A 7,561-nucleotide genomic window follows, 5' to 3' on the forward strand; every position below is an offset into this window, starting at 1 on the left:
CTGTGATATGTTATCCATAAATTAAACGGATTCTTTCATTTTTCTGGACTGAATAATATCGTGCATTGAATAATTAAAATGTAACGTGAGACGTTAATTTTCTTTGACCCATCAAATGAATGCGGTCATTTATTAACAGAATCAAAGTTTAACATCAAACATTTACATTAATTTGGCAAAATTGAAAATAACAACAGCTTAATTAATTAGCTTTACAGTCAGGAAAACCATACGGCCATGATTTTCCTTTGCTTCACAACAGACATTTCTGAAAATATCTGGATTAATTACTAGCAATATAGAAGAGTTTTAAAGATGGAAAATGAAGTTTATCTTGAGAGAGATGGGTGAGGGAATTTGTCGGTTATAACCAGAACAACACGCTCCTTCTGGACCCAGCTTAACCAACGGTACACTTTGCGGTTGAAGATCGACTCTTTTACCTTGGCAGAGGATAATTCCGACTTCGGTGTAGAGTTGCCTTCAAACGCTCTCCAGCGTCTCCGTAAGGATAGTAGGGAACCGTTCGGAGTCGTGAGATCATCCCAGAACAGACTTCTTCATAATTCCTCTGAACTTCTCTCGTTCAGCTTAGTCGCAGTTGTTTTCCAGCATTCTGCATTCCAGCATTCTGAACTCTGCTGCTCTCGGAACTAACTCACAGCATTCTCTCAGCGTTCTCCCAGCGTTCTCGACTGGGCTCGACTGCACTCGACTGGACTGAACTAGGAAGTGCCGACATTTAAAGAGTTCTATTTCCGGTTCATTTGGGAAGTTCCTGATTAGTCGATCGACCAAACAGGGGTGTGTTTTTGTGACGTAAGAGGTCACTAGAAGTCAGAAAAACAGAAAGAATGTTTTGGAACAGACTGAAGATGTTTTTAGACAGACGAGAGAAATGTTTAGGCGAGTTGGGGGAAAACAGGTGCCAGCTTCTCTATTTACGTCTGAGAGGATTTAAAAACATGACAGTTCGTTCCAACAACTTGTTTTGCGTTTGACTCCGACATTTGACCGACATCACAACTTGCTCATTTCAGACAGAAAATCAGAAAATGCATGAATTACTCCGTAACACATTCTAACTTGATCTCTACTTTGAATGAGGATCAAAACTCACTAATACTGTTTCACAGTTGATTTAAAATGAGTAGTTCACTTCAACATTTAAAAATGGTTTGAACTAAACACACTTTGATTATCAAAACATTTGTAAAATAGTAATGATAATAAAAAAGAGAGTGTTCTTTCAATTGATCAGTGCAGGACACATAGAAAGTCTCTGGATGAACTTAATCTTGTGTTTCTGGACTCAAATCAATGAAATACAGTTCTTGTCCCAGGAAGGCCCCCAAGGCCAGATTTGACCTGAGGCTTAGTTCACTACACCTAGTTCAGTCCTCACTGAGGGAACACTGCAGGTAATAATGTACTGCTGCATCTTGCAATAATCTTTCGTAGAACATGCGTTAACATTTCTGTCAGGGTCCTTCATCACTTAACTCGGTCAAATAATTTCTTAACAAATTTAAAAGCGACATTGTGCTTTTTGTAACATGCAACCAGAGAGAGTCCTTTAAAACACATCTGTAAACTGTAGCCATTTCTTTAGCTTCGCTCAGTGCTAACAGCTTTGTGCTCTTAATTAGTTTACACAAAATAAAAAAGAGTCAGAAGAGGAATAATTTTTGATGCAACATTTTTGCCATAGATGCAAAGTGTTAACATACAGAACTAAAAAAGACCCGTCCAGAGGACCAGACTTTTTTTACTGAGCATGCATCAGGCTACCATACAGACCTTCATTCTGCTCCTTTGAAAAGGAAATTCAAATTTATTTTCAAGATATTATGCAAGGAACAGAAAGACTGTTAAAACTTTTTATTTAAAGCTCAAGTTAAAACGTTCTTCTCCAGATTCACTCTCTAATGCAGGGGTTCTCAAACTGGGGTCCCTGGACCCCCAGGAGTCTGCGAGCGGCAGCTTCGGGTCCGAGAGAGAGAGGGAGGGAGAGAGAGATGACTAAACCCTTATTTGTAGTTTGCAATAAGTTTTTCTCTAAGTCAAATAATTTAGAAAGTGCATAAATACATATCCTGATGCATGCTCAATAATCCAGGTAGAAAAATCTAAAAAAGTTAAATCTGTGTGGAAATCATAAATACATATGTTTCCCCCTATTGTTACATCCCGTTGACAGGGCATTCAGTTCTTCCATGACAGGGGGGTGTGAGGTGGGGGTCGGTTAGGTTTGGTAGGCCGGGCTCGGTGCTGTTGACCAGGCGGGGCACACACCTTGGCACTGATGTGGGCACCAATCAGATGATGTCAGTGAACTAATAACTCCCGCCCACCTCAGCTGTGAGCCAATCAAAACTCAGGTGTGATTACGACGTGCGTCATAAATCTGTAAACAAAGTCTGGACACATTTGGTGCACAGTTCTTTCTGCTGCTTAGCATTTAGTTGAGATGGAACAGTATTTAAAACCATAAACTTCATCGAGCAGAAAATCCCAAACCAGCTAAATCCTAAAAATACGATGAAAGCTATGAGTTTGGTTTCATCGAGAGCAGCGATGACAAACCTAAATGTGTCTCGTGTCTGCAGGTGAATGAAGTTATGAAGCCAGCCAAGCTAAACCTGACTACGAAGCACCCGGAGCTCAAGGATAAAAATAAAGATTTTTTTTGGTGAAAGGGTGACGACTACATGCAACAAACGGTGAACTTGGCCACAACTCCACAGAAAGAACAGCGGCTTCTTATTTAGTGGCTCAACGCACCACTAAAGGTAAGAAGCCACACTCGACTGGACAAGAACGTATTCTCCCAGCAGCAGTGGAGATGTGTCAAGTTGTCCTGGCAGCTAATAAATTAAAGCTGTAGCACTTTCCAATGACACTGTTAGGAGAAGAACTGAAGAACTCTGACATACTGTCACAGACAGACTGCGTTTCAGTTCAGGTGGATGAATCCACAAACATTTCTGCTGCAGCTCAGTTCGTTGTTTTAGTAAGTGGTCAATGGACTGTACTTACATAGCGCTTTTCTATCTTATTTCAAGATACTCAAAGTTCTTTACACTACAATCTGTGTCCTCATTTACCCATTCTTACAACACTCTACTAGATCTCTACAAAGCTAATTTAACAAATCATTCTAAAGAGACTAATCAGAGCTTTATTACATTCATACACTGATGGGACACATCAGAGGCTATGAGGGGTTCAGTGTCTTGCCCAGGGACACTTCGGCATGTGACTGCTGGTGGATTCGAACCCCCAACTCTCGCATTGGAGGACGACTGCTCTAACCACTCAGCCACAGCCGCCCCAGTAGCTGCACTACCTCTGGGATGGAGACATTTTGGAGGTGCCGGACAGGACGACAGGTGAGGACATTTTAAAGAAGTTATATAAAAAACAAAACAAAAACAGCTGCATTATTGCTTTTGTTGCATTTTTAATATCATTCCTTCCATTTATTATTTTCATTTTATATACTTTTTTATGATTGCCTACTGTTGTCTGTACCTCATCTGTGTCTCTCTTGTAAATGAGTCCTCGAGGCTCAATGAGACTAACATGTAGAAATAAAGGTTGAATTGAAAAAATATTCAAAGTTTTGGATGTGTTCATGACTGAAGCCAGACTGAAACAATGTGTGGCTGTTTGTACGTTTGTACGGATGGAGCCGCTGCAATGACCGGTCGAAAGAGTGGGGTTACAGCGTGGATTAAATCTGTCAATCCAAAGATTATAACAGACGTGTGTCCCCAGCTGACTGAGTTTCTCCACACTAAGAACTTGTCTGTGGTTACAGTGAGGGAGGTCATCACCTCACACCTTGCATCGCTGAGCACTTCAGCACATACTTCACACTGATGCCTGGAACTGGTGTGTGACCCATTTGCACCAGCTGCAACAGAAAATGGCCTGACAGGTAAGACAGAAGAGCAACTCCTGCAGTTATCCAGTGGTCGGACATTCAAGGCCAGATTCCAGCAGGTTAATCATGAAAACTTTCATGAGTATTCTGCTGAGGCCATGCAAATACTGCTCCCCTTCCCTACCACGTACCTTTGTGAATCATCTTTTTCCACTTTGACTACAATGAAAAATAATCCAGGGCTCGTTTACAAGTAGAAGATGATCTCAGAGTCTGTTTGTCGTCCATCACTCCAAGAATAAAACTGTGTTGTGAGAGACAGGCTCATCCTCCCACTAATTCAGTGTAATAAAATCACTGATTTGTCTGTGGTAAGACTAGAACCTAGTACAAATATTTACTTGATATGACTACTGCCGTTATGAATCTGTTCAGTTTTATGTAAAAAGTTTTTTTTCATTTTTCATTTAGCCTTTATTTATCCAGGTTAGTCTCATTGAGCCACGAGAACTCATTTTCAAGAGAGACCTGTTTAGGGAGCACATGGTGGGGGTTAAGGGCCTTGCTCATGGGCCCAGAGTGGGGCGAATGAGGGTGGGGGCAAGTGTGGGTGTTTCACCTACCCCACCCACAATTTTGATGTTGTCGGGGCCGGGGCGTGAACCAGCGATCTTCGGATCACAAGCCCACCTCTCTAACCTCTGCGCCACCACTCCCCCTCTGTGATAATTTGAACAAGTGGCAATACATTGATTATCTTCATTGTGTGAATAGGTAAAGTTTTAAAGTGGTTTGTCCATCCATCCATTATCTTTACCCGCTTATTCCATTTTGGGTCACGGGGGTCGCTGGTGCCCATGTCCAGCAATCACTGTGCGAGGGGCGGGGTACACCCTGGACGGGTCGCAAGTCCATCACAGGGCCACGTAGAGACAAACGAGACAAACAACCATTCACTCTCTCACTCACACCTAGGGACAATTTAGAGTTACCAATCAGCCTAACATGCATGTTTTTGGTCTGTGGGAGGAAACCAGAGCACCCGGAAAAAACCCACATATGCACGGAGAGAACATGCAAACTCCACCCAGAAAGGCCCCTGGACCATGGGGTTTGAACCAGGGACCTGCTCGCTGAGAGGCAGCAGCTCTTCCAGTTGTTCCACCGTGCTGCCCTAAAGTGGTTTGTGATACTGTTAATTTTCTCAAAACTGTCGTTTTTGGAAGTTGAAATTGAACATTTTGTTAATTGTGTCTTGATTGAAAAATACAGCATGTTTAAATATATAAATGCTATAAACACTTTTAAATAACATGTCTTAAGTATTTATGCTGCACAAATATTTACACAACGTTAATTCAATTCAAAATACTTTATTAATCCCAAAGGGAAATTAATACAGATGCCGATCCGTCCACCTGGACCCAGCGGGCCTCTCGGTCCTGGGAAGCAGGACCACCTGAATGTTGGGCAGAACTCCTCCCTGAGCGATGGTCACTCCTCTCAGCAGCTTGTTGAGCTCCTCATCATTGCAGACAGTTTATTACAGGTGTCGGGAGATGATCCTGGTCTTCTTGTTGTCATGAGCCATGTTTCCTGCCAGCTCCAAGGATCTCAGCAATCAGTCGCTCGAGCATCTACACCAGGTAGACGGAGATGCATCCATGGTGCCTCCTTTACAACTTGTTTGGGATCTGGGGCTGTAGTTGAGGTAATATTTGAACAATGAGATGGTAATCCGCTGCTCCCGGTTGTAAAAAACACATTGTTGTCATGGTTACGCTTCATAACAAATGTCCAAAAGTAAAAAGGTTTTCAGTAAATATCTTTCCAGCTGCACAGCATCTGATACCAGTGGAAGTAATCATCCAAAAAAAAAAGCCGTTTACATCCAGAAAAAAGAGGCAATAAGTTTTTCAAAAGCAACATCTTACATCAGCTCCTCCAACATGCAGCGACCTCGAGCGGTGCAACTCTGGGACTAAAAGAATTAAATTAGAAAAAATAAAATATGCTCTAAAATATGTACATGTACACACATTGTATCTACTGATGTGTGTTTCTGCAGTTTCTGTTGGTCTGTCTCATCTGTTTATTATTTAGCTGTTTGTCTTTTTAAACCTCAGACAATTGAACTTTTTAATTCTTTTGCTCCGTTTCTTTACCGTCTCGTTATCGTATAAACCTTTACCTCCGAGCTGTGTGCTTATACTCAGTTTGTTAATAAAGGTTGGTAATAATGAAGAAGCATCCTTCCTGCTGCTGTTTTGAAGAGGGATGAGTGTGATGTCCCCGTGGTTCAGTCACACACCACTACATGTCCTGAACTCCACTGAGTGATGATGATTCAGCAGAATAGATGATTATTAAAAGTCATTTACTTCTCTGCTCAAAGTCCACTCTGTTGTTTCTCTCCTTCTCTTTCTTTAGTGCAGACTTTTTACCATTTCAATCATTTATATGTAAAACCGGACATGGGCTCCAGCGACCCCCGTGACCCAAAATGGAAGAAGCGGGTAAAAGATAATGGATGGATATTAATAAAACCATTCTCTCATTCAGGAAATAGGTGCTGACATTCATTTTAGTAACTTGAATATTTTTTTAACATTAATCAGTTTTACTCAATAAATACCTGAAGACTTCACTGATTTCTTCAAAAACATTGTTCTGTTTGAGATCTGCTTCATCAAACCTGCTGAACATTTAGCTGCTGTTCTGACACCAGCCATGTACCACTTTATGCTTTTAGCTAATGTTCTGCTGTTTGCCTAAACTTTAGCTGTTTTATTGGTTTAGCTAGCCTTTTGATACTTCTACTGTAAAGTTTATTTACATCCATCATCGTTACCTGCCTCTTCTTTTTCTGGTTGCAAAGGTCACTGGTGCCCAAGTCCAGCAGTCACTGTGCGAGAGGCGAGGGACACCCTGGACAGGTCTCCAGTCCACCGCAGGGACAGAGGGGAGACAAATGAGACAAACAACCATTCACTCTCTCACTCACACCTAGGAACAATTTAGAGTTACCAGTCAGTCTAACATGCACGTTTTTGGTCTGTGGGAGGAAACTGGAGTATCTGGGGAAAACCCACGCATGCACGGAGAGAACATGCAAACTCCAGCCAGGATTTGAACTGGGGCAACCTGCTCACTGAGAGGCGGCAGCTCTACCAGCTGCACCACCGTGCTGCCAACGAGCTGTAAAACGTGAACCCATGTAACACGACAAAGAAGAACCAGAGACCAAGTTTCAGTGGAAATCTTTTATAATTGTAGCGTTAGCTTACAGAAAGGACTGCATGGATTGGAGTACATGTGAGGAGAACTGAGACAAGCTATACATGACAGAAATGTTGCATAAACCAACAAACGGAGGACGAGAGCAGAACCACCCGTGTCCTGTCATGGCTGAAACTCAGTGCTCCCTCTGCGTCCAGCTCCATCGAGTGCCCCCCATCTTTAAAGAGTCACATCAACTGTTCAGGCTCTCCATTTATCAAGAGCCAACGTTCATTTTGTGAGGCGGTGCTTTGTCCCTGGAGAGAAACGTGTGAAACTGAAAACGTTCTTCAGATTTGACTTCAAATGTGCAGATCTGGCTCCTAAATATGAACAGTTAGATTAGAGCCGACAACAAAAAAGGGAAATGAAACTACAGCTGGTACATCTTAC

This window comes from Nematolebias whitei, chromosome 9 (assembly GCF_014905685.2).
Source record: "Nematolebias whitei isolate Nwh7 chromosome 9, NemWhi1, whole genome shotgun sequence".
Classification (NCBI taxonomy): Eukaryota; Metazoa; Chordata; class Actinopteri; order Cyprinodontiformes; family Rivulidae; genus Nematolebias; species Nematolebias whitei.